This window comes from Lepus europaeus, chromosome 18 (genome assembly GCF_033115175.1).
Source record: "Lepus europaeus isolate LE1 chromosome 18, mLepTim1.pri, whole genome shotgun sequence".
NCBI lineage: Eukaryota > Metazoa > Chordata > Mammalia > Lagomorpha > Leporidae > Lepus > Lepus europaeus.
In genome coordinates, this window is record NC_084844.1 from 22,632,288 (window position 1) to 22,658,016 (window position 25,729).

The 25,729-nt window shown below is 55.1% G+C and overlaps 1 long non-coding RNA gene across 1 annotated transcript; it reads right to left on the reverse strand.

Moving 5' to 3' along the window:
• Nucleotides 1–487: 487 nt before the first annotated feature.
• Nucleotides 488–7,292, reverse strand: LOC133776504 (uncharacterized). The gene is made up of 3 exons (XR_009868418.1): nt 7,202–7,292; nt 4,738–4,965; nt 488–736 (listed from the first exon to the last, which is right to left on the reverse strand). It is a non-coding gene; the product is annotated as an uncharacterized LOC133776504 (long non-coding RNA).
• Between the last annotated feature and the right edge of the window lie 18,437 nt (nt 7,293–25,729).

The window sequence follows — 25,729 nt, forward strand, 5'->3', positions numbered from 1 at the left end:
CCATCTTCTGCTGCTTTCCTAGGTGCACTAGCAGAGAGCTGGCTCTGAAGTGGAGCAGCTGGGACTTGAACTGGTGCTCATCTGGGATGCCAGTGTCATAAGCAGTGGCTTAACCCGATGTTCCACCATGCTGGCCCCTGGCACCATCTTTGATATTACTTATATATCCCACACCTAATTCTCCTGTGATTCCGTCTGCTCTGCCATCAAAATCAATCCAGATCTGTGCACATCTCACCATTCTGCTGCTCCCGCCCTGGGCCGAGGTGCTGTTCCTTCTCCTGGTGGCCAGTTCCTGTTGTCCCTGTCCTTGGCGTCTTCCTGTCTGTTTTCAGTGTGGCAGCCAGAATGATATTTCTTTAAAATAATAGATTTATTGAGACACAACCCAACTATTTAAAAAATATTTATTTATTTAGTGAAAGGCAGAGTTACAGAGAGAGGGAGAGACAGAGAGAGAGAGAGAGACGTTCTTCCACTGGTTCACTCTCCAAATGGCCGCAATGACTGGAGCTGGGCTGATTTGAAGCCAGGAGCCAGGAGCTTCTTTCAGGTCTCCCATGTGGGTGCAGGAGCCCAAGCACTTGGGCCATCTTCTACTGCTTTCCCAGGTGCATTAGCAGGGAGCTGGATCGGAAGTGGAGCATCCGGGACTCGAACCAGTGCCCATATGGGATGCCAGGACGGAAGGCGGTGGCTCAACCCGCTATGCCACAGTGCCGTCCCTGAAATAAATCTTTAAAAATAAATATTAAGTCAAAGGAGATCCCTCCTCTGCTCAAACTCACAGCCTTCCCATGGGGAAGCCTTTTCATTGAGAGAAAATGCCCGAGAGCCCTAGACGGCTTGATAGCAGGCTCCTCCCCACCGCCTCTGCTCACTTCTCCCCACACTCCGGGACAGTTAGCGCCTCGGGGTCTTGGCACTGGCGGCTCTTCCGGCTGGGAAAGCTCCTCGCTGTATCTGACCTCTGACACCTGCAGTCATCTAGCGCCTTCCCCAGCAGCCCTGCCGACTGCCATCCTAAAGGGCACCTGCCGGCCTCTCCTGCCTCCTTGCCCACTCCCCCGCGCGCCCTCAGTAGGCGTCGCCAGCAGCACACTCTGCGTTTGGCACACTGAGAATGTTCATCGTCTACTTCCGCCCCACAGGCACAGGCGCTTTGTCTTGGGTGGCACTCCCAGGGACCCAGGGCAGGACCAGGCACATACCAGCGGCCCATCAGTAAACGGTGAGGAAAGCGATGACTGAGTGGGGTCGAGAATACAGGTGTGGAGGCGGAGGACCTCGCGGGGTGCGCTCTCCAGGGGCGGCAGACCCGCTCTCCAGGGCCCCGGGGCACAGCTCCAGCGAGCCTGGCTCTCTCTCCTCTCGGTGTCTCTTCCTTCTTGCCTCAGACACAGGTCCCTGGGCAGCCCCTGTCACCAATCCGCTGACCTTTCCCCTCCTCCCGCCTTCTCCCCCGGCCCTGGTTGTCAGCCCATGGACTCGGGATGTCGCAGAAGGGACCGGCCCCTGCCCTCCAGGACAGGCAGGGCTCACTTCCTGCGCATGCTCACTGGGACCAGGCCCAGGCTTGAGTGTGTTAGACCCCTGGAGTCTGATTGGACCTTCTGTTCAACGAGGCAGCCCACATTAGGTCACTAAGTATCTGTGATGTGCTAATGTGACAAAGGAAATGAATTTCAAATTTTGATCCATTTAAATTTAAATAGCCCTTCAGAGCCATTCAGGGAGTGAACCAGCAGATGGAAGACCTCTCTCTCTCTCTCTGTCTCTGCCTCTCTGTAACTCTGCCTTTCAAACAAATAAATAAATCTTTAAAAAAAATTGAGCAGCCACACGTGGCTGGTGGCTTCCAGTGGGCAACACAGCTTCAGACATGTTGTTTCTTTCATCTTAACAATCACCCATGGAGCAGGGATTCTTATGCCCATTTTACAGATGGAGAAGGGAGCCAGGCCTGCTGGTTCTGAGAACCTGCTGGAAGCCGTTTCAGGGCTGGGGTAGGCGAGGCGGGCGTTCATGGAATCCCATTGCTAAAGCGCTGGTACACGCCACAAGTCCTGTGTCAACCCCTTCTGCCTGCTCTTCGCATAAGGCACTACTTTGAGTCCTACACGGTTGTTTAATCGATGTTTTAAAAAGTATTTATGTATTTATGTGACAGGCATGGTGACGGAGAGGGGGAGGAGGGGGGGAGGGGGAGGGGGAGAGGGAGAATCTTCTGTCTGCTGGTTCACTCCCAAAATGGCTGCAACAGTTGGGGCTGGGCCGGGCCAAAGCCAGGAGCCTGGAGCTGCATCTGGGTCTCCCACATGGCTGCAGCACTTGGGCCATCCTCCGCGGCTTTCTCGGATGCATTATCAGGGAGCTGGATCGGAAGTGGAGCAGCCGGGACAGGAACCAGCACCCATAGGGGATGCTGGCACGGTAGGCAGCAGCTTTACCCGCTGCAGCACAGGGCCAGCCTCCATGCTGAGGCTTCGTATTCAATGCATGAAAACTCAGAGATCTGAGGTGGGTGTTCGGCGCAGCGGTTAAGGTGCTGCTTGGGTTTGAGTCCTGGTCCCGCTCTGGATCCCAGCTTCCCGGTAACGTTCACCGGAGGAGGCAGCAGGTGACGGCTCAAACGGTTGAGCCCCTGCACCCACCTGGGAGGCCTGGGTAAAATTCCCAGCACCTGGCCCAGCCCTGGCTGTTGTGGACGTTTGGGGAGTGGACCAACAAATGGGAGAGCTCTATCTCTCCTCTGCTTTTCAAACAAATGAAAAACAAAAACCCTCAGAGAGTTTTCTCCCTTTTTAAAGCTTTTTTAAAAAGATTTATTTATTTATTTGAAAGGCAGAGTTAGAGAGAGAGAGAATCCTTTAACTTCTGGTTTACTCCCCAGATGGCCACCATGGCCAGGCTGAAGCCAGGACCCTGATCCTGACTCTGACTCCATGTGAGTGGCGTATGACCCTGAACTCACAGGAGCGTCTGCCATCGCAGGTGCGGCTTAACCACGACACTGGCCCCAGGGACCTGTCTCCCTTTATGGCAGGAGGCCTGGCTCTGCCTTGCAGGCTGTGGCCCAGGCAGGTCTCATCTCCCCCTTTCCCTCGCTGTTTCTTCTCTTCTCTGCTGAGAAAGAGCGCGTCCTCCTTCCAGGTGGGCTGCTCCCTCCTCACGGTCCTCACGGCTGGGAGCCTGGGCAGAAGCTCTTCCTTGGGGCTGTCTGAGACTCTCCATTAGGAAGGAAGAGAGTTAGACAACAGAAGGACTTCCCAAAAGTTAGAAAGCCAAGCAAAGGGACGAGGCATCTTCTCTCTAAGGACTAAGGTGCAGTGCTGGTGGTGTGGTGTATCAAGTTGAACCCCCGCCTGCGCCGCCTGTATTCCATATGGGTTCGAGTCCCCGCCTCTCCACTTCTGATCCAGCTCTCAGCTAATGCGCCTGAGAAAGCAGTAGAAGATGGCTCTAGTGCCTGGGCCCCCGCATCCACTTGGGAGACCCAGAAGAAGCTCCTGGCTCCTGGCTTTGGATCGGCACAGCTTCAACCATTGTGGCCATCTGGGGATGGAAGCATGCACACTCTCTCTCTCTGAAAACTCTGCTTTTCAAGTAAATAAATCCTAAAATGGTGGTGGTGGGGGGCATTATGTGCTCTCCTCTTCCCACCTGCCTTTCTGTCCATCTTCCAGAAGGGTCAGCCACAGGCCGTCAGGGCCTGACCACTTGGCCTTCTCCACTCCCGCACATCATTTCCTGCCTCCCTCAGCTCAAGGCCAGCTGCAGGGCCAGGCCACATGGATCCCAGGGAATATTAAGCCAGCTAAGAGGGAGAGCTGAGCCCTGATGTGCGGCCCCGCCTACCCCAGAGGAAGCAGGGTGAGGAGGAAAGGCCAGGCCTGGCTCTGCCCTACCACCGCTGTGTGGCCCAGAGAAGTCGGTCAATCTCTCTGGGCCTCAGTGTTCTCATCTGTTAAATGGGGCTAATAATCCTGTTCCGCTGCTCAGTGCAGCAATTGGAGATGGTTCCTGGCACGCGGGAGGCACTTAGTGTCATTGTGATTATTATTACACAGGCGTGAAACGGTCTCTCTCGTTCCCATGCAGGAGGGAAAGTCTTCCCCACTGCCCATACTTCACCCTCTGGAACTTTCGTCTAGACCAAAGTAGTGGTTTCCTTTCTGGTTCCCCTGCCTCCAGGCTCATCCTGCCCCAGTTCAACCCCTACACCCTGCCAGAAATCTTTTTCCACTCAGTCCACTGCTGAACATTCCTCCCAAGTTCCCTATGTCCTGCCAGGGCACAGCAAATACAGTGCTGAACAGTTCAGGCTTGGGGTCGGCACTGTGGATCGAGACGCTGCCTGTGATGCCAGCATCCCACACGGCTGTTCCACTCTGACCCACTTCCCTGCGAGTGCACCGGGAAAGCAGCGGAGGATGGCCCAAGTGCTTGGCCCCTACCACCCAAGGGGGAGACCCAAATGAAGCTCCTGGCTTCAGCCTGGCCCAGCCCCAGCTGCTCTGGGCATTGGGGGAGTGAACCAGGGGATGGAAGATCTCTCTTTCTCTCTGCCTTTCAAATAAATAAATACATTTAAAACAAACGACCAACCAAAAACAAGTGCAGGCTCAGACTCTGGGGCAGACTTGGTTCTGTCATGTTCTAGTTGTACCTCTTGGGCCAAGTTACTTAACATTTATGAGTCTCGGTTTATTCATCTGAAAAATGGGATAACAGTACCTGTTCCATGGGCTTACTGTAATACAGAAGCAAGGCGATGAATCCGAGGCGTCTGGCACACAGGAGAGGCCTGCTGGAGCGATGGTATGGCGTAATGAAGGCACCGTTCCTGAACGATGGATGCAGAGCTGCCCGCAGGGGTCAGACAACAGAAAGGACTTCCCAGCTCCCGGAGCAGGGCTGTCAGGACCAGGCACCTGCCCATCCAGCCTTGTGGCCCGCCATCGTCTGCAGGAACAGCGGGACTGTGTGCTGAGGCTTTTCGGGGCCTTTGCACATGCCGTTCCTGCTGCTCAATATGCTTGTGCCCTCCTTGCCCACCTGGCAACCTCCTCCTCAACACTGAGTCCTCATTCGAACCCCCTGGCTTCCGCCCAGCCTCCGGGAGCCCCGAGCAGGGTCGACGGTGCCCTCCTCCCCAGCACCCACCGGGCTAAGAGCCACAGGCCTTAGTAGAACCAGGCAGCCTGCATCAGGACCCCAGCTTTGCCACTTCCTGGCTGGGCGACCTTGGGAGTTACTCCGGTCATCTTCGGGTCTCAGTTTCCTGTTCTGGGAGATGGGAGTGGTAAGAATAGCCTGTGTCTGTGAGGAGTCCTGGGGTGAGGCTGTGTAAAGAATTGGCTCTCGAATCTGGCCCCCAGTCAACACCAGGTCAGGACAAGCCTCTGTTGCCTCCAGGGGGCGCTTGGTCTGTGTGTGTCTGTGCCCCCTGGGGGCTATAAGGAGGCTTGGGGGCCAGGGCTGGGCTTGACATGGAGTGGACACTTGGTACTTCTGCCTGGGTGGACAGTTTCGAAATCTCCCCCTACTGAGCGCTTCCAGATGCACCAGGCTCTGGGCTGGGTCCTTGGGGTAATCCTGTGAGCTAGGTGCCTGGGGGTGAGTGCCTTAGGGCCCTAAAGCCGGCCAGTAGCAGCCAAGGGCTACTCAGGCCCCGAGGACTCCAACCGACCCTCTGAGCTGTGGGGGAGGCTGAATCCGGAGAGGCCTGGAGGAAACTTCCAGAGCTTGCCTCGAATTTGAAAACCTGTCTTTAAGTTTCAAATCTCTGGTGGCAAACACCCCAGCCCCAGGGCGCTTTTTGCCTGAGGATCAGCAAGGTGGTGTAATAGGAGTGGCTAGGAAAAAACACCCCACCCCTTGCCCGCATCCGCTCATCGCTCTGTACCTCAGCTGTATATACACCTCCCTTTCACAATACAGTGAGACCCTGCCTCGACTGGGCTCCACACCGCGCCTGATTGTCCCCCGGGTTTGGGGAAGGCTGAGTGGCGGGTGGCGCACTTCCCCTCCTCGGTCAAGGCAAACTGTGGGCAGCCTGCCTAATTCTCCGGCGGTGGCGAAGAACAGTCACCGCACTGAGCCTCAGTTTCTTCATGCGGAAAATGGGCGTGCGGCTGTTCTTGCCACCTTGCGGGTTTACCTGTGGTTTCATCTATGTGAATGTGAGAGAGGTGCAGAAGGGGGTTTGATTCCTGCTTAGGAACTGGGTGCTGCTTTGTCTCAGATAAAAACAGAAAGTTTTCTGGGGGGTGAAACTAGTAGCCGAGACTCAAGTGGCCCATGCCACCCCCCTCCCCAGGTCCCTAGGGTTTGTCTGGAGCCTGGGGCCAATTCAGCTGCTCCCCCCTTGCCTGGGCCAGTTGCCAGCCCCTCCACCCCTTCCCCCTCCATTACCATTGGAGGACAATGGTGGGCAGGCCCGGCCTTTGTGAGAGGGGTCAGACCAGTTAATCTCGGGCTGGGCTGGGGAGGAGCTCCGTGGGGGCGGGGGAGGGGGCTGTGGACAGAAGCAAGTGGGGGCCGTGGGTTGGGCCACAGACAACAGGGCTGCTGAGAGACCGGGAGGAGGAGGGCGTTGGAGGCAGGGGGCCCCGGGAAGTAAAAGCTTCAAACAGGCTTTGGGGAGAGTTTCCTCCGAATGTAGATTTGCGTTCCTATTAAACTTGCCAAAAATTTGTGTTAGCTAATGGATTCTTAATTCTGTCTAAAATGAGAGAGGGAAAATTATGCCATTCATCTTGTATTGGTTTGAAATTACATCTGACACCTAATCGATCATACTGTGGAACATTAACTCTCTGGAAGGGACCCAACTTGCTCTCTCTTCCTCGCTTCCCAGGGCTCCCGAGCCACCCCAGCCCGGATTCCTGCCTTTGTATTTCATTAACTAAGCACAGCTCCGGCTGCCGCTGGGGGCGGCGAGGGGGTGGGCGTGGGGCAGGGTGATCACCAGGTCCTTCCACCCTCTGCCCAAACCCGGGCCCCCACTGCCAACCTTGAAGTGACCTCTCCTGGCCTGCTTTTCCCACACTTTCTGAGAGGTGGAGAAGCAGGCTGAAAGGCACTGGGGTGTGGGGTGACCTCGGAGCCACCTTGGGGGCACCGGGGAGAGGCGGGGAGCCAGGCCAAGCTGAGCTGGCACCTGGGGCTGGGGCAGGGGCCGTGGCGGGGGGCTCACCTGCGACTTGCCTGGCAGATGGGAGGAGGAGGAGGAGGGCAGATGACAATGGATTTGCCTCTGGGGATCCTGATGAGCTCCGACTGCAAACCCCAACCCCAGACCTGCTTTTCCGGGAGGAGGACTTTCTGGCAGCCAGGAGAGCCCACTGGAGGCTGACAGACCTGGGCTGGATCCTGGCTCCGCTGCTGGCAAGCTGTGTGACCTTGGGCGAGTTACGTAACGCCTCTGGTCTCAGTTTCCTTCCCGGTCAGAGCTGAGGAACAGAATGGCACAGGGCTGGCTGGGGTGTGGACTGCGGAACGCTGGGGGCAGGCGCCACAGTCGGTGCCCAGCAAAGGCGATGAGTGCGAATCCAGGTCCCCTCTCAGACTCCTGCTGCCCCCCACCCCCACCCCTCACCCTCTGCTGCCCAAGGACAGATCAAGGGCTCAGAAGCCACAAGATGGCCAAGGCCACCAGGGCCAGCCGATGCCTCCTCCCCTGGCCCTCTTCCTTCCTGGAGCTCCTCCTGTCTGGCATAGAGGACTCTCTCAGTGACCCCACCTGCCTGGCGGGTGGCACCTCCTGAAGAAGGTGCTGCCGGAGGGGACACTTCGCCGGGAAGCCGCTTGCTTTTTTAAAAACAATTTTTCCGGTGGTTTTAGATTTGTTTTTTAAGATTTATGTGTTTATTTGAAAGTTACAGTTACAGAGAGAGGTCTTCCATCCACTGACTCACCCTCAAGATGGCCACATGGCCAGGGCTGGGCCAAGTTGAAGCCAGGAGTCAGGAGCTTCCTCCAGGTCTCCCACATGGGTGGCAGGGACCCAAAGGATTTGGCCCATCTTCTGCTGCCTTTCCCAGGCCATAACAGGGAGCTGGATGGGAAGTGGAGCAGCCAGGACTCGAACCGGTGCACATATGGGATGCCGACATTGCAAATGGCAGTTTTACCTGCTCCGCCACAATGCTGGCCCAGCTTTTTTATTTTTTATTTTTATTTATTTTTATTTGACAAGGGGAGAGAGAGACAGAGAGAGAGAGAGAGAGAAAAGAAGGGAGAAAGAGAAAGAGAGATCTCCCATTGCTGTTCACTCTCCAAATGTCCACAGTAGCTGAGGCTGGGCCAGGCCGAAGTAAGGAACCAGGAGCTCCATCCTGGCCTCCCATGGGGTGGCAGGGCCCCAGGTACGTCAGCCGCTCTCTGCTGCCTCCCAGGGTATGCACTAGCAGAAAGCTGGATCTGAAGCAGAGCTGGGCCTCAGGCACACTGATATGGAGATGGGCATCCCAGGAGGTGGCTTAACCATTGCCGTCCCCTGCACCGCAATGCACACCCCGAGCCACTTTATTTTCCTTCGGCACTTCTGACCTCTGTGGGTTCCAAAGGGCTCCTGTCTCCAATGCAGGCACCCCAGAGTTTCAGGGAGGGTGGAGTGGGTGGGGTGGGGGCAGGGCCATCAGCCCCACCCCCAGTTCCCAGGAGGCACCCTGGCCTCTCCCTTAGGTTGCCCTACAGCTCCTCACCAAGGGAGGGGCCACGGAAAGAACGTGGCATGCAGCTGGCCTCTGGTACCGGAAGTAGCAGAGTAGACTTCTGTCTCAAAAAGCACCCAGAACACCCACATGAATGAGAGAGCAGGTGAAGGCACCCAGGCGAGGTCGCACAAGGAAACCCGAGCTCCTCCCAGCAAGTCCCAGTGCAGGGGCCCGGACAGCCCCACTGTGCCCTGGGTCCTCGTGGAAGTGCCCCAACACGGAGAAGAAGAACCATGGGAAAGTCTTCTTCATCCTATGGGACTCAGAGGGTGCGTGTAAGAGGCCGGGGCCGCAGGGCGGGCAGGGACACTGGGTCTCTTGTCCATCCCCTGCATCGTGAATCTGATGGGATATTTTCCAATCCAGTTGTCCAGTCCCGGCAAAGCCTGCAAGGGGCTGGAGCTTAGAGAGGCAGTGAGGAGAGAGACTCCTTCAGAAACCGGAGAGGGCAGAGGGGGCTGGGGTGGTTTAACTCCTTTCCTGCCCCAACACACACACACACACACACACAGAGAGCGAGCGAGAGAGCGAGAGAGCGAGAGAGAGAGAGAGCGGCAGGAGTTTTATTTCCAAATGTCCCTTCTCCAGGGAGTTTGCTGTCTCCCAGGAGACGCCTGGTGGAGATGCCCCTTCCTGCCAGGCTTCCCGGCAGCCACTAGGCGGCCACGGCTTCCTCTCCTGCTTGCAGACGCCACCGCGAGGGTCCCACGTGGTTTGTGTTAATAGGAAGTGAGGCGGAGGGCTACAGGCGCTGAGGACCGGGCAGGCCAACTGGGGGTTGGCAGGCAGCTGGGTAGCCCGAGGCGGCCACACAGGGCCAAACTGAACGAGGGTCCTGGGCTGCACGGGAGGCCTGGATAGAGGTGCTGACCTGCCTGTGGTTACCAAAGGAAAAAAATCTCCCTTGTCATCTTTTTTTCCCAAACTGGGAAATGTTTTTGTTGTGTTTTTCCCTTGACTATGAAAGGAATGCATGATTGTTATAAAAATAGGTAATTCCAACAAAAGAGAATGAACCAAAGTCCCAGAATCAAATGTTAGGATCTGTCTCTTCCCTAAGAATGTAAGTAGCTACTGACCAAAGAATCCAGGGCAAGAGTGCTGTATTCAGAATGGAGAAGGAAGCAGCATGACCTCATGGAATGTTCTAGAATCTACCTGGGAGGACCCCACCCCCACCCCCGCAGCAAATGCCCCTGTGCTGGACAGGCTGCTGTGTGCATCTCCCTGCAAAGCACTGTTTCAGAACGGACTCTTCCCGTTCTGTCTGCATTCATTCCCACACGGTCACCTGCTGGTACGCCAGTGTGGCCACCCAGTAAACAGGGGGTGGAAGAATAAACGGACGAACTCACAGACCCGGAGATGGACACGGGCTGGCAGAGCGACCCAGGCTGTGTTCACAAACATGCCTGCCACAAGTCGGGAAAAAAATAGCCTTAAACTCTCTGGCAGCTCCCTCCTCCTGGGAGACTAAAGGCTGGACTTACCCCAAAGGGCCAAGCCCACCTGAGAGTTTCCCAGGTCTGGCTCCTGGACAGCACAGGACTGAGGCACCAGAGGGAGAGGCAGGCTCTGGGGTGGTGGAGAGCCTGCTGAGAATTCAGGTATTATACCAATGCGCCAGGCAGGTGCCGGGACGCTCTGTCTCACCCTGACAAGGGGCAGCTTTGGTCAAGGTCATCTTCCTGAGAAGAAGGAATTGGAACACCTGAAGACGCACCTGCCTCAAGGGTTCCACCCCAGACAGCAGCAGGACTGGGGGCGGCCCCTCCTCTCCCTTTCTTCTTGCAGAGATCTGAGCCGGTCCTGCCATCAACCCGTCACTGCTGACCCCATTTAGCCGTGGACAGCCGCGAGGTTTGAACACCACTGTACGGGCGAATAAAAACCAAGGCTCAAAAAGGCAAATGACTTGCCCAGGCCACAGATCAAGTGGCAGAACCAGGAAGAAGTGCCCATCTTGGGCCTGGTCCCCAGAAGTTTGTTCCACTAAAGTCCCAGCACAGGGCTTTGGGGGATACCCCTGCTGGATTCTGGGGACGGGTCCTCTCCCTCCTGGAGGCCCCCCGGGCTTCCTACCAGCTCACATCCATGCCGGTCGTCCTACCCCCGGCCTCCCCTGAGAACTGGACTGAAGGTGCCCACGTGTGACATGGCCTTGGCCCATGTGACCCATGCTCTTCTGAGATGTCACCTGTCCCATCTTGCTGTGCAGGACGTGTTATTCTGAAGATCTCAGCCCATCACCGTGCTGCCTGCCCACCCCGGCCCCTGCACGACCTCCGGGACGAGGGGCGGACGCCCTGTCACCTGCGGGCATGTTGGGCAGCAGCACGGAGCTCCACACAGCTCCTCTGTTCCCTGGGGCCCTCCCTGTCCACCCCGGGGCCCGGGCCCGGCGCTCCTTCCTCCCGGCCCGCCCCCACCCCCCACCCCAGCCGCAGCAGGGCACCGAGGGGCCGGCAGCCCGAGGAGGCTGAGGGCGAGGGCCGGGGCGGCCCGCAGATGCCGCCTCCGCCCCCTTCCTTGGCCGGGGCCCCCACGGTGTCGGGGAGCAGGAGGAATCAATCAGGATAATGAAGCCGCAGCCTGCCACGCACCGCGGGGGCACCAAGGAGCGGGGGCCGGTGCCAAGTCCGCCAGACGGTTCGGAGGAGCAGAGCCCGGCGCGGCCCGGCGGCGGCGGCGGCGGCGGCGGCGGAAACCCGGGGCCGGTGCGCGCAGGCCGGACACAGCGCGGCGCAGGCCCCTGGCAACCGCGCCTGGCAACCCGGACGCCCGGGAGAAATCTTAAAGCTGCAGCGCCTCCTGTCCCCGCCGCTGCGGTCGCCGCCCGGATGCCGGGGCTTAGAGGGGCTGGCGGGGGCACCCAGGCTCTGTGCCTCTCGGGACTTGGGATCCGACACCCGACTTACACGCATCCCCCCGCCCCGCCACGTCGTTTCATCAAACGTGAACCGAGCCTCCTGCCCAAGCTGGGGCTAGACACTGGGGAGGGGCCAGGGCGGTGATTAAAAAATGAGCAAGATCCTGCCAAGAGGAGTTCACAGTCTAGCGCGCAAGGCAGACCAGGCTGGCTGAGGTGAGCAGGGCCCTGTGCTCCCCCGGATGAAGGGGCTTTGGCCGGAGGGCTGAGGGGGCTGTTATACAATATTCCGGCAGCCCCTGCCTTGCTCCAGGCCGGGGGGTTAGACACTTCTGTCTTGGGCTGCATTATCTTCCCCCAACAAGCCCTGTGAGATGGATATCATCGTTATCACCATTATCAATCCCATTTTCAGGATGAAAAATTAGAGGCCCAGAGAGGTGAAGGGACTTAGCCAAAAAAAATCTCGTTTTATTTTCCTGGGCATCCAGGACTTCCGACTCTGGCCGGCTATCACTCTGCACGTCTGGACCCCAAAAAGCCAGTTGTGTGGGACGTGAGGAAGGGAAGAGGCAGTAGACGGGAGAGATAGCTGCTGCACCCTTCTTCGGCCACAGCTGACCCTGTGGTGCCCTGTCCTCGTGGGCAGGCCTGGATGAGGTGACCTCCAGACGTCCCTCTGCTCCTGCGATTTTGTAGCTCCTGCCTGAAGTCCAGGCGCTGTGCCACCCTTCTGGGCAGCAGTAGCTGGCAGGGGGCTGCAAGCTGGGTGGGGGGGAACTCCAGACTTTGGAAACAGCGGTCAGGGTTGGTGGGGGGGGGGATTAGAGGGTGGCATGCAGGCTTTGGCAAAAGCAAGCTTCGTCAGTAATCACGAGGAAGGCCTGGGTCTCCTCACCGCTTCCCTTGTTCACCTGTCTCCTTCTGCATATGCACGCGGGCACGAAGCTGTGCCAGGGCCTGGGGCCGACTCAAAGGCTGCTGGTGAGGCAAAAGGCGTGCTGGCTTTGGAGCCAGGCGCATCTGGTTCCAAATCTCGCGCTGTCCTTTACCAGCTCTGTGACTTTGGACAGCTGACTCCATCCCCCCGAGCCTTGGTCTCCTCGTCTAGAACGGAGGCATTGCTATCTACTTTCGGGGGATTGTCACAAGACCTGTAAGGTGAAAAAGTGTATGCACAGTGTCTGGTACATGGTAGAGACTTCATAAATGGTCCGTTTTGGCTGGCGCCGCGGCTCACTTGGCTAGTCCTCCGCCTGTGGCGCTGGCACCCCGGGTTCTAGTCCCGGTTGGGGCACTGGGTTCTAGTCCCGGTTGGGGCACTGGATTCTGTCCCGGTTGCCCCTCTTCCAGGCCAGCTCTGCTGTAGCCCAGGAGTGCAGTGGAGGATAGCCCAAGTGCTTGGGCCCTGCACTCTCATGGGAGACCAGGAGGAAGCACCTGGCTCCTGGCTTCGGATCAGCGCAGCGTGCCGGCCACAGCGGCCATTTGGGGGGTGAGCCAACGGAAAAGGAAGACCTTTCTCTCTGTCTCTCTAACTCTGCCTGTCAAAAAAAGTCAGTTTTAAAATGCCTTTATTTTGGTAGTCTGATAATGGCTCCCAAAGATAGGTCCACATCCTAATCCCCAGAACCTGTGGAAGTTCTTATCTGAACAAAGCATTTTGCAAATTGGATTAAGAATCTTCTTCTTCTTCTTTTTTTTTTTTTTTTTTTTTGCCGGCGCCGAGACTCAATAGGCTAATCCTCCACCTGCGGCGCCAGCACACCAGGTTCTAGTCCCGGTTGGGGTGCCCGATTCTGTCCTGGTTGCCCCTCTTCCAGGCCAGCTCTCTGCTGTGGCCCGGGAGTGCAGTGGAGGATGGCCCAAGTGCTTGGGCCCTGCACTCGCATGGGAGACCAGGAGGAAGCACCTGGCTCCTGGCTTCGGATCAGCGCAGTGCACTGGCCACAGTGGCCACTGGAAAGTGAACCAACAGCAAAAGGAAGACCTTTCTCTCTGTCTCTCTCTCACTGTCCACTCTGCTTGTCAAAAAAAAAAATCTTTTTTTTTAAAGATTTATTCATTTATTTGAAAGTCAGAGTTACAGAGAGAGAGAGAGAGAGAGAGAGAGAGAGAGAGAGAGAGGTCTTCCATCTGCTGGTTCACTCCCCAGTTGGCCCATCCAAAGCCAGGAGCCAGGAGCTTCTTCTGGGTCTCCCATGCAGGTGCAGGGTCCCAAGGGCTTGAGCTATCTTCTGCTGCTTTCCCAGGCCATAGCAGAGAGCTGGATCAGAAGTGGAGCAGCTGGGACTTGAACCAACGTCCATATGGGATGCCGGCCCTGCAGGCGGCGGCTTTACCCACTACACCACATCGCTGGCCCTAAGTTAAGAATCTTGAAATGGGGAGATTTTTCTGGGTCGTCTGGGTGAGCCCTTGTAAAAGAGAGGCAAAGGGAGATGACACACACGGAGGAGTAGGTGAAGACAGAGGCAGACACTGGAGTGATGGGGCCAGTGACAGCAGCCACTAGAAGCTGGAAGGGGCAATGTGTAGATTCTGCTCTGGAGCCTGCTGACAAAACCCTGATTCAGGCCCAGTGAAAGCGATGTTGAACCTTGGCCTTCAGTGACGTGACAGAGTACATTTCCTTTGTCTTAAGTTGCCACTGTTGTGTCTGGGAAAGGAAATAGATATATCTATATGATATGGGAGATCCAGTCTTGAACCAAACCCTGTTTCCGGATCTAGTGGGAAAACAGAAATATGTGGTGCACAGGAGCACCCAGAAGCAAGGCACCTTGCAGGGCTGCAGAGGGGAGTGGGAAGGTAGATAAAGCTGTTGGAGTTCAGGTGAGGGGCTAAATCAGGGGAGCCTTCTAGGCAGAAGAAATTGTGGGTAAAGGCATGGCATGAGAAGCCTGTGTTGTGGCGCAGCGGGTAAAGCTTCTGCCTGCAACAACGGCATCCCATATGGGCACCGGTTTGAGTCCCGGCTGCTCAGCTTCCATCCAGCTCCCTTCTGATGTATCTGGGGACACAGCAGAGGATGGCTCAAGGCTTTGTGCCCCTGCACCCATGTGGGAGACCTGGATGAAGCTCCGGGCTCCTGGCTTCAGCCTGCCCAGCCCTGGCCCTTGTGGCCATTCGGGGAGTGAACCAGCGGATGGAGCTTCCCTCTCTCTCTGCAATTGTGCCTTTTAGATCAATCTATAAATATATATTTTTAAAAAGGCATGCGTGGGCCGGCGCCGCGGCTCACTAGGCTAATCCTCCGCCTTGCGGCGCCGGCACACCGGGTTCTAGTCCCGGTCGGGGCACAGATCCTCTCCCGGTTGCCCCTCTTCCAGGCCAGCTCTCTGCTGTGGCCAGGGAGTGCAGTGGAGGATGGCCCAAGTGCTTGGGCCCTGCACCCCATGGGAGACCAGGAGAAGCACCTGGCTCCTGCCATCGGATCAGCGCAGTGCGCCGGCCGCAGAGCACCTACCGCGGCGGCCATTGGAGGGTGAACCAACGGCAAAAGGAAGACCTTTCTCTCTGTCTCTCTCTCACTGTCCACTCTGCCTGTCAAAAAAAAAAAAAAAAAAGTAAGAAAAAAAAAAAAAGGCATGCGTGGGAGAGAACACTGTCCTCAGGAAACTGCCCACATCCGGGATGGCAGCTGAATGGGGGAGTGGGGGTGTGACAGACTGAAGTGGGTGGCAGGGCCAGGAGAGCCAAGGGCCTTGGCTTCTACCCTGGAACGGAACGAACCCTGCACCCTGTGCTAGCACTGGGCCCCAGGTCCGAGAGAGAAATCTTAGGGATCCTCCAGTAATCTTACCATTTCCCACATAAGGAAACTGAGGCCAGAAAGGGAGTCCATTTAAGGAATAAGCTGGAACCAGACAGCTGCACTCCAGCTTGGCTCTTGAACCTGCTGCTTCTCTGCAATCCACTTCCGAAAAGCACTGGCCTGTGGTCTCTAAACAAAGAGGGTGCTATTTGCATATTATTTGCATGGTACTAATTAGATGAGAGAGGCAGATTCATTCAGTCCCTCCCCTTCCTGTCCCCCAGTCCCACCTCACATGGAGTTGTTCTTCCTCTTCCTTAACTTCAACTTTTCCCAAAATTACACCGCTCCAGTTCCCTTATTTAGCCCCAGCTCAGCCATATCTATCTATCTATCTATCTATCTATCTATCTATCTAAAAGCTAATTTGAAAGAGAGAGAGGGAGAGCTTGCTCTTCTATCTGCTGGTTCACCCCTCAAATGCCCACAACAAGCCAGGGCTGGGCCAGGCCAAAGCAAAGATCCAGGGACTTCATCCAGGTCTCATGTAGGTGGCAGAGGCTCAAGTGCCCAGGCCGTCATCTGCTGCCTCCCGGGGTGCATTAGCAGGAAACCGGATTGGAAGAAGAGGAGAGACCCAATCCCAGGCACTCCAATATGGAATGCCGCTTTCCCTTGTGGCAGCTCAAGCCCTACTGAAGTGTTTGAACCTGCCTAGAAAAATTGCCTGCTGGGTCTTCATTGTATCTAATTTGCATGGAAGACTCAGAGCAGGTTACATTGGAAAGCAAGGTGATGGGTTTCAAGCTCAAAATGTTCTCTTTCTCCTTCTAGCCCACGATTATCTGAATGGGGGTATGGGAGTGGGAGAGAAGCGCGTTCCTTGGGAATCTGGTGGGCAGGTGCCAGCTGCATGCCCCAGGCCTGCCCCAAGCCTCTTGGCTGGCAGCCACACCAGCCCCCGGGAGAAGCCAGCTTTGCAGAATTCTTTGCAGGAGGAGGAGGCTTGGGGAAGGTCGGGGAGCATCCCTTGGCCTCGCAGCCTAACATGGGTCAGGTTGAGGTCACCATGTGAGTTACTATGGGTCCTCCAAAGGGGACAGCACAATCAGATTCTCAAGGCTGCTGTCTATCAGAAAATTGTGAGGCACTGGGCTAAACACAATGGCTTCTTTTTTTTTTTTTTAATAATGAGGATTTTTTAAAAAATATTTATTTATTTATTTATTTGAAAGGCAGGGTTACAGAGAGGCAGAGCAGGCAGAGAGGTCTTGCATCTGCTGGTTCACTCCCAAATGGCTGCAAGGGCCGGAGCTGCACTGATCTGCAGCCAGGAACCTGGAGCTTCTGGGTTTCCCATGCACATACAGGGGCCCAAGGACTTGGGCCATCTTCTACTGCTTTCCCAGGCCATAGCAGAGAGCTGCATCAGAAGTGGAGGAGCCAGGGCTGGAACCAGCGCCCATATGGGATGGCGGCACTGCAGGCAGTGGCTTCACCCGCCATGCCACAGCACTGGCCCCACACAATGGCTTCTTGAAGACAAGCACCCAGTCAGTGTTTTCTGATAACAAGGGGCCAGCTAACAGGCAAGGGGAGTGAGTCACAGAGGGACACAGATTCTGCCTCCCTGCCTCCTCCCTCTGAAACCAGTACCTCTCCCTGGTGAGATGTCTTAGCCTGGCATCTGGTGGTCACCAGAGACGGCACCACACTGTGGCCAAGACAGGTGCCCAGGATGCGCTCAGGTGCCCCCACCCCCACCCTGGAAGAGGAGCTGTGGGCTCTGTCACCATGGCTGGTTCAAGGTAGCTGCCAGGAGCTGGGGAGTGAGGACCCATGGGAAAACCGGGGCACTGCCCAGGCTAGCAACCTGCAGAAGCCAGCTTGCTTTGCGTCAGGACAGTGGCCTGGAGAGGAGAGCAGAGACTGCCCTATGTGTGTGAACCACTCTTTCCACGCACGGGTGATGTGGGGGTTGTGTGTGCAAATGCCATGGGAGCCTAGCAGGCAGCCCAACCTGGACGTGCAGCTGTGTGCACCGTGCTGGTGTCTCCATGGAATTCCACCTTCCCTCTTCTCGCAGAGCAGGCCTTCTTGTTCCTGGTAAAATGGGAAGCGAGGGAGTGACCCCCGACTCGCTACCCTGACCCTGCGCCCTTGTGCAGACGGTCGCTGGCTCCATTTGCCCGGGAAAGCAAGCATGGCTCCTTCTTCATCCTGAGTGGGGCAGGTCTGGATGGCCCCATTCTGCACCCATTCCCCTGTCCCCATAGCGCCCTCTTCTCTACCATGTCCCACGCCACTGTCTTATCAAAGGAGGAGGTGGGAGGAACTTGGGGTTATGCTGTGGGTGTGGGAGGAGGAAGGGCGGATCAGATACTGTTCGATTTTGCCCGGGTCCCCTTGGAGCACTGCTGCTCATTTAAAATTCCGATTTAAAGCCGAGCGGCTCTTTAAATTTCCACATTAGCATGCCGCCCTGATGCCAGGCCAAGATGTTGGGATGGATTTGGCAGGAACGCCTCCAACAGCGGCAAGCAGCAGCATTTGCCAGCAATAAAACAACGCATGAATAAAAGAAGGCCGCTTGGCAGCAGCAGAAGCCCAGGTAGCTGGGTGAGCCCAGGAGGGCCTCTCCCCTGCAGGGGCATGGAGGCTTGAAGGCCTGTGCGGGGGCATGTGTGAGAGCAGGCCTCTGTGGCTGTCTTAGCGCTCACTCCCAACTGGGCCTGCAGTGGAATCTGGGGTGAGGGCCCAAGCAAGATCGGGGTTTCTCCCTTGTGCCTGTCTCACCCCCTCCCGTCAGGGTTATCTTCTTGAAGGGGACAGATGTTGCCTTTGATGAGGACACAAGGACTTGGCCTGCAGCCTGAGTTGTCCTGCTTCATCTGGGGCCCAGAGAACAGGTGGGGTCAGGGAGAGTAACACTGCTCAGAATGGCTTCCAGCTACCTGGGTGCTGGGGGCACTGTCAGGAGGAGGGGACTGGGTGGGAGAGGCCACCATGAGGACCGCATACTGTGCTGAGCTGGCTCAGAGCAATGCTCTGGACTGGGAGGTTGGCCACCGTGTGCTTGTACAAGGTTAGGAACGGGGAGTGGCCAGGGAGAGCAAGGAGCTGCCAGGCCTGGCCTAACTTTAACTTTCCACAGGTGTGGGGAATAGTGCTTGAGGTCAGGTGGCAAGGACAGTAAAGGAGTTCAATGCTACCCTGGGCGGAGGCCAGATACCTCCTCAGTGCCATCTTGGGCACCTCCTGCTTCCCAGAGAGTGCAGCCCCAAATGACTTGCTGTTCCTAGATCCTGTGCGTCTCTGCCCCAGTCGCCTGGCTGAGGCTCATCACCTCGCCCTCTGACATTTCAAGGAGCAAGAACCCATCCTGCTCCTGCTAACCTATCTATTCCTTCCACTTGGTTTAGCCAACTCCTTCCCTGAAGCCCATGAGAAGAGGACAGAAGCAAACAGAGGGGTGGCAGCAGATGGTCCCTACTGTCTTGTTATGGCAGAAGAGCACCCTCCTCTGACGGCACTCCCCTCCCTTTGCTCACAAGGGACTTCAGGCCCCCCATGTGAGGGTGTGTGTGGGGAGAGTGTTGGGACTCTGAATTTTCTCCCCCCTGTAGAAGATGGAGAGCAGGCAGACAGGTCAGGCTCTGGCAGAGTAGGGGCCCTGATGCTGAAATTAGGGCTGGGCCAATCTTGACGGCATTTTTGAAGGAGAATGAGGTGGCCTGAGCTCCCAGGTTCCATGTTCCCTGGTGCACACCTTGGGATGAGTCAGCTCTGAGGTGAGGGAGTGATTAAGAAGAAGAGTTTAGGCCAGGGAGATGTTCCTTTGCCATTTCTGAAAGACTGTTTTTTTTAAAAAAAGATTTTATTTATTTCTTTGCAAGAAAGGCAGAGTGATGGGGGGGGGGCAGGGAGAGAGAGAGAGAGAGAGAGATGGATCTTCCATCCACTGGTTCACTCCCCAAATGGCTGCAAAAGCCAAGGCTAGCCATCCAGGTCTCCCATATAGGAGGCAGGGGCCCAAGTACTTAGGCCATCTTCTGCTGATTTCCCAGGCTCATTAGCAGGGAGCTGGATTGGAAGTGCAGCAGCCGGGACTTGAACCAGCACTGAGATATGGGCTGCAGCATCAGAAGCAGTGGCTTAACCCACTGTGCCACAATACAGGTCCTCCTTTGTCACTTATTCATTCATTCAATGATATTTACCAAACAGCTGCTTTATGTTGGGCCCCATGACACAGACAGGTGTGGTCACTGCCCTCATGGGACTTTCCATCCAATGAAACTAGGACCATTATTCGAGTGACTATACAAAGAAATTGAAATAACTGTGCTACATGGCCTGGAAGCAGCATATATAGTACATGAAAGTATAATTAGAGGACATGATTGAGTCTCAGGAGCTGAGCTGGGGCTTGCAAAGGATTCAGAAGAGCAGCCAGGGCAGTGGAGAACTGGCAGTGACGTCAAAGAATCAGAGGAGGCGGCGGTGAACGGTGCAAGTGCCCAGGAGACACCCTGCCCTGACATCCCCTAGTTTGGAGCACAGGTATGGAAAGGCTCTGGCCAAGTGGCCGGCTCACAGTTGGTGCTCCGGAATGGTGGCTCCCTCTCCTGCCCTAGGCTGAGCCTTCCTCGCTAGGGACCCCAGATTTCTGGAACAAAGGAGCTGCCCAGGCTTAGCCTCTTCTGTCAACTCTGGCCCCCAAGTCCCAGCCACCCAGTGCTCAGTGAAAGGCCCAGGTCCCTCCAGGCCTCTCCATGTTAGTCCCACCACATGGTGCTCTGCCATTCCCTAGCCTACTTCCTCCTTTGCAGGGCTCGTCCACAAAGAAGTGTGGGGTCTGGCCTTGGAAAAAGATGCCCTCCTGGCCCTGCTTCTGGGGCTGAGCCTGAGAAGAGCGCTGAGTCCACAGCCTCTCCCTGACGCCGCCTGGGGTGAATCCGAGTGTCTCACGTGGGGAGGGGGCTGCCCACCCGAGGCGGCGTAGAGCCCAGAGCCTTTTCCATCACAGACACCCCATCTGTCTCCCACAGAAGGCTCGGGCTGGGAGAGGTGTGGGGAAGGGGGGCAGGGTGGGTGAGCCAGCATGATGGCAGTGAAGGTGCTGACCGGGAAAAGGGGTGGGGGAGGGCCGGGGCAGCCTCAGCCTCAGTAGCGCGGCTACTGTCTGGGCCCCTGGGGCCTAGAGGTTGGAGGTCTGCAGCCAGGGCAACAAGGGGCTTAAAAGATCAAGTGCATAACAAGCCGGGTCACAAGACGGTAGGAGAGGAGGACTGAAGGCCAGGTCTGGCTCTGCACACAGGCACGGGCTACCTAGGGCCTTCCCGCGCCCTGGCTTTGAACAGCACTCGCTGCCAGGATCGGATGGGGGGTTTTCTAACGGGGAGCTCAGAACCCTTTCCTAGCGGCTGAAAAACTTTGGGAGCTACTCAGGCAGTCTTGGGGGCCCAGATTTAGCACACCCCCTCCCCGGCACTGACGCTCGGATGCTAGGAGACTGGGATCGGATGGCCTCTGACACGTGGTGACAGGAGCGGGGCCGAGACACTTCCCTGTGCAGGTCTTCCTCAGGTGTGACCTTTCTCAGGCTGCAGCTCAATCCTGGGAGCCCTTCACAGGAGGTGCCAAGGGAACCCAAGACAGGGCTTCAGTTATTAAATATAAATAGACCGGGGAGGGGAACTGAATATAGAGACAGATATTATATCTCTCAGTCCCTGCCAGTTATTAGGAAGAAGGCACCAGCGGTTGCTAAGCAACAGGTCTCCACAGAGGACAAGGCACCAGAGGAAAAAGCCTCCTTTGACTGAATATTGGGGTGAGGGGTAGGGAAGGTGGGGGTCAAAGGGCTCTGGACCTCACGTGCAGGCTGCGGGGGAGAGGCGGGTTTGTCCTTCCAGACCAGCCCTTTCCTCAGGCCTTGGCAAACTCCGCCTTTACAACCGTCAGGATTGGTGGAAGGAGGAAGGCTTCAGGCACTCCTCCTTTCCTGCCAGGAGGAGGGAACCTGGTTTCCATGGCAACCCAGAAACAATCCTGGCCTTGTTTTGCGTGTGGCTTCCCGGTAACCCCCTTTCCGAGCAGCCCCATCCTAGATCCTTCCCTCTGGCCCCCAAATTCTGAGTTGGGGGGCGCATACAAAGGCTGGTGGTGGTGGTGGCAATGCCACAGAGCTGGAGTCCCTTGACCTTAAAGTGACCTAGTAAGACTCTCAGGGGCGGGGGTGAGTTTAGGAGCAGAGGGCTGCCACGGGTCTTCCCACCTCCATGCCTTCCACTGGGTTGCAAAAAAGCAGAGCCAAATGGTGGCATCAGATGCAAATTGGATTCCGGCCTGCTTTCCAAAAGGCTCCTAGAGACTGGGTGGGAGGTCAGCAGAGACTGAGAGGACACGGCCTTTTGTGCCCCGCGGCCACCCAGGCCCCCATCCTCCTCGACCTCAAGTCCACCGTGGCCAGGGCCCGAGAATGGAGATATAGAACATTAACGTATGTCAAGTATAAAGTGAGTGGCACCGAGGGGCATAATCTGTTTTTCTAATATGACCACAAGCAGAGTGTTAGAAGAATTAGGCCGACAGCTGCTGGTTTTTCCCCCTTTCTCTCCCCCCGCCTCGCGCTCCCTCTCCCTTCCTCCTCGGCGTTTGCACACACCAATGGCAGCCGAGCGCTGCTCGCGATTTCTCTTAATCTTCCTCCGCCATCCTGCGCTCTTTCCGCAGGCGGTGCTGCGAAGCCGGCAGAGCCCCGCGTCACACCTTACTGCTCCCTGAGATTGCTCCACAGAGAGCTCAAGGAGATGGCAATTCGGCGCTGATGCCGGCTGGCAGCAGTTGGAAGAGGGGAAGGAGAAGAGAGAGGGAGGAGGGGAGGGGGGAAAAAGTTGGCACGGATACCAAGTTTTTCCCTAGAGAGATGGGGGGGGGGCAGGGAGAAAGAGAAGAAGAAAATGACACAGAGAAAAAGAAACGAGGAAAAAGAGGCAGAGTGAGGCAGCGAGCGAGCGAGAGAGAGACAGAGGCAGACTATGAATTAAGTTCTCTCAGACATCCACACGTGGGCATCCCAGCCCACCTGACTCATGACCCTCTAAAAATCACAGCACTCCGTTGGCCTTCCCACCCACCCACCCCCTCCCACACACACACCACCAGCCAACCTGGAAGTCAAGAGGCGGCCCAGGCATGTTGTGTGTATTTGTGTGTGTGTGCGTGTGCGTGTGCGTGTGTGTGTACGCCTGTATGTTGTCTCTGTTTTGGATCGCAGTAGAATGCAGTATGTAAATGAGATGGTTATTACCGCAATGTTCATCAAGCTGAGCCGAGAAGACATTAATAGCCTGATGAATATGCATGTGAATTTGTTAATTAAGTTAATTATTCTGCTGAAAATGCATTCGTCTTCCAAGGACATTTTCCCAATGATTTTTACATGCTCTAGCCATTAGTCATGCTATATTTTATCAGGGAAATGAGTTTGCTTAAGTTGTAAAAAAAAGAAAGAGAGAGCGAGCGAGAGAGAGAAGAGACAGACAGACAGAACCAAGGGGATAAAATGAAAGGAAAATGTGTTGAAGTTGAGAGTGGGAAAGCATCTGAGGCTGGCCTGAAGTTTGAGGCCCAGCTGGGCTTTTGAAGCCTGCCCTCGATTTTTATGGGTACCTCACTCTACAATTTTTTGCCCTTTTTTTGATGACAAACTTTTTTTTTTCCAGTGCCAAATTTCCAACACATTAATTAATTGTTGTAGCCAATTAACTGTAGTTGTGCAAATGAGTTTAGCACTAATTACCATGCAGTGCCTGTAATCACATAAAAAACTTGCTGAGAGAGAGAGAGAGAAGAGAAAGGAGGAATGGGACGGGAGTGGTGGCAGGAGAGGAAGGGACCTGGCACAGAGGAGCAGCCAAGGAAAGGGAGCACCCGAGGGCGGGGGTCCTGCGGCCCTCGGCCAGGAGACATATTGGCTGCGAGGGAAGGTCGCTGTGTTCCCAGCCACCTTCAGGACCTGTGAGAGCCAGGGAATCTCCGAGCAGTGAGGAGGGCACAGGCCAGTCGAAAACGGTCCCCGTTGGTCTAGGAGCTCCCAGCCAGAGACACAGGCTCAGAGTGGTTCTCTACGTGCTTCAGTGATGCAGAGCGGCCCCTCTACAATTGCTATAGCGCCCACCCCAGGTGTCAGCCTCTGTGTGTCTCCCCCCAGGCTGGAGTTACTGGCTAGGGATAGTGGTGCCACTGGAAGGTGAGTTGTTCCCGATGGGCTGTAAGTAATTGGGGAAGGCTGTGAGGAGCACACAGCTACTGGAATAGGCCAAGGAAGCAATGGTAACATCAACCAGAAAAGAGCCCAGCTCAGCCAGAGGAGGGCTACAGTGCCCAGGAGAGGAGTCAAGCCCTTCTCCTGCAAGTTGACGTCTCCACCATCCATCGCATCTAGGCCAACACTAGGCTCCTACCTGTCAGCCTCCACCAGTGGTACCCAGAGGGTGAGGGACACACGAGGTGACTTCTCCTGGGTTGGCGTCCCTGTGACTTCAGCTGGAGGGGAAGAGCAGTGGTAAGATCAGAACTAAGCACCGGATGGCATCTTGCTTCTACTCTGCGTGCCCACTCTCTACGATGAACAAGACACTGATCCTATCCAAAGGGTGTGTGTATAGTTCCCCTGTTCACAAAAACAGAAAGTGTGAGAGAGCTCACTTGTCATGGGCCTGTTTCCTCAGACCTCAGAGACACACTCAGCTTCCCATTTCCAAGGAGGACCTGATGCAGTCATTCTCTGATAGACCTCCAAAGACTGGCTCCTCTCTTCCCCATTCCGGCTCTCAGGTCTACGGAGAAGCTCAAGGGCTCCATCCACGTCAGCCTTGCTCTTCTCTGACAAAGGGGAATGACTACAAGGGCGCATGCCATGTTGCTTCCTGTTCCATGACACTGCTGCTCCTCTAACCTACGAACCAAAGTTGCCTGTTGGACCTGAGTCGACCCCGGCTGCTCCAGTGCTCTCCCAGCCTCCAACATCTCTCTGCCAGGACCACCCACACCCTCTTCCCAGCAGGTTGAGTCAGTGTAGAAAGACCTCTTGTCTGGTATCTTGAATTCCAAGCTCTTCTGAATTCCAAGCTACTTAATAGTCTGTGACCTTGGGAAAACTACTTATTGTGAGCCTCAATTTTCCTCATCTATAATGTGGAGAAAATAGTAGTGGTATGCCCAAAAGGTTATGAAGTTTAGTAACTATGAATATAAAGCATTCAGCAAACCAAATGACGTGAACTATTTCATTCATTACTAGTGAGAAAAAAGTCAGAGAACCTTGCTGATGGACAACCTGGTGATGCTAACGAATGTCTACGTTTCCCACAAAAACCTGTACGTGAACGTTCACAGCAGCTTTATTTGTAATAGCCCCCCCCCCAAAAAAAAAAAAAAACTGGAATCATGGAATTATGTCTTCTAACAGGTTAATGGTTAAATGAACTTGGTACATCAATATCATGAAGTAAGTGTAAGGAATGAACTATTGATACACACACAAATTTGGATGGATTTCCAGGAAATTAATGATGTATCCCTAAAAAGCTGCACAGATGATTCCATTTTTGAAATGACTAAAGTTTTGAAGATGAAAATAGATTAATGGTGCCAAGGATTAAGGGAGGGAGAGGTGGACAGGAGGGAGGGAGGTGTGATTATAGAAGGGCAGGCACTAAGAGGAACCCTTATGGCACCTTACACTTACTGTGTGGTACCACCCCCAACCCAAGCACAAGAAAACTAGAGGAATCTGCGTAAGACCAGTGTGTTATATTAATGTCAGTAATCTGGTAGTGATATTGTACTCTAGTTTTGCAAAATGCTACCATTCTGTGAAAGTGATCAAATGTAAAAGAGACTCTGTATTATTTCTGACAATTACATGTGAATCTGCAATTATCTTGATTGTTTAAAAGCCTATGACTGATTATTAATGTCTCTGCTGGGTCCAAGAGGCTACTCTTGTGTTTCCAAAGTAGAATCCCAAAGAGGAAAATTAATAAATATTATTAATCAGGATATAACAATAAAATGATCATAACCATGGGATAGAGGGTATTGTGTCTTTTGACTTAGTAAATTCCATTTCTTGGAATGTCCTATTAAAAATACTTGAATGTTTGTGTTCTGATATTCACTGTGGTATTATTTACGGAGTAAAAATATCTAAACAATTAAAATAAGGAATGAGTCTTATCAGTCACAGCATGTCTAGATGATAAAATACTCTACACTTTAAATATACTTTAAAAACTACAGTCAGTACAATATCTGGCATCACAGTTGCATTGTGGCACAGTGGGTTAAACTGCTGCCCACAACGCTGGT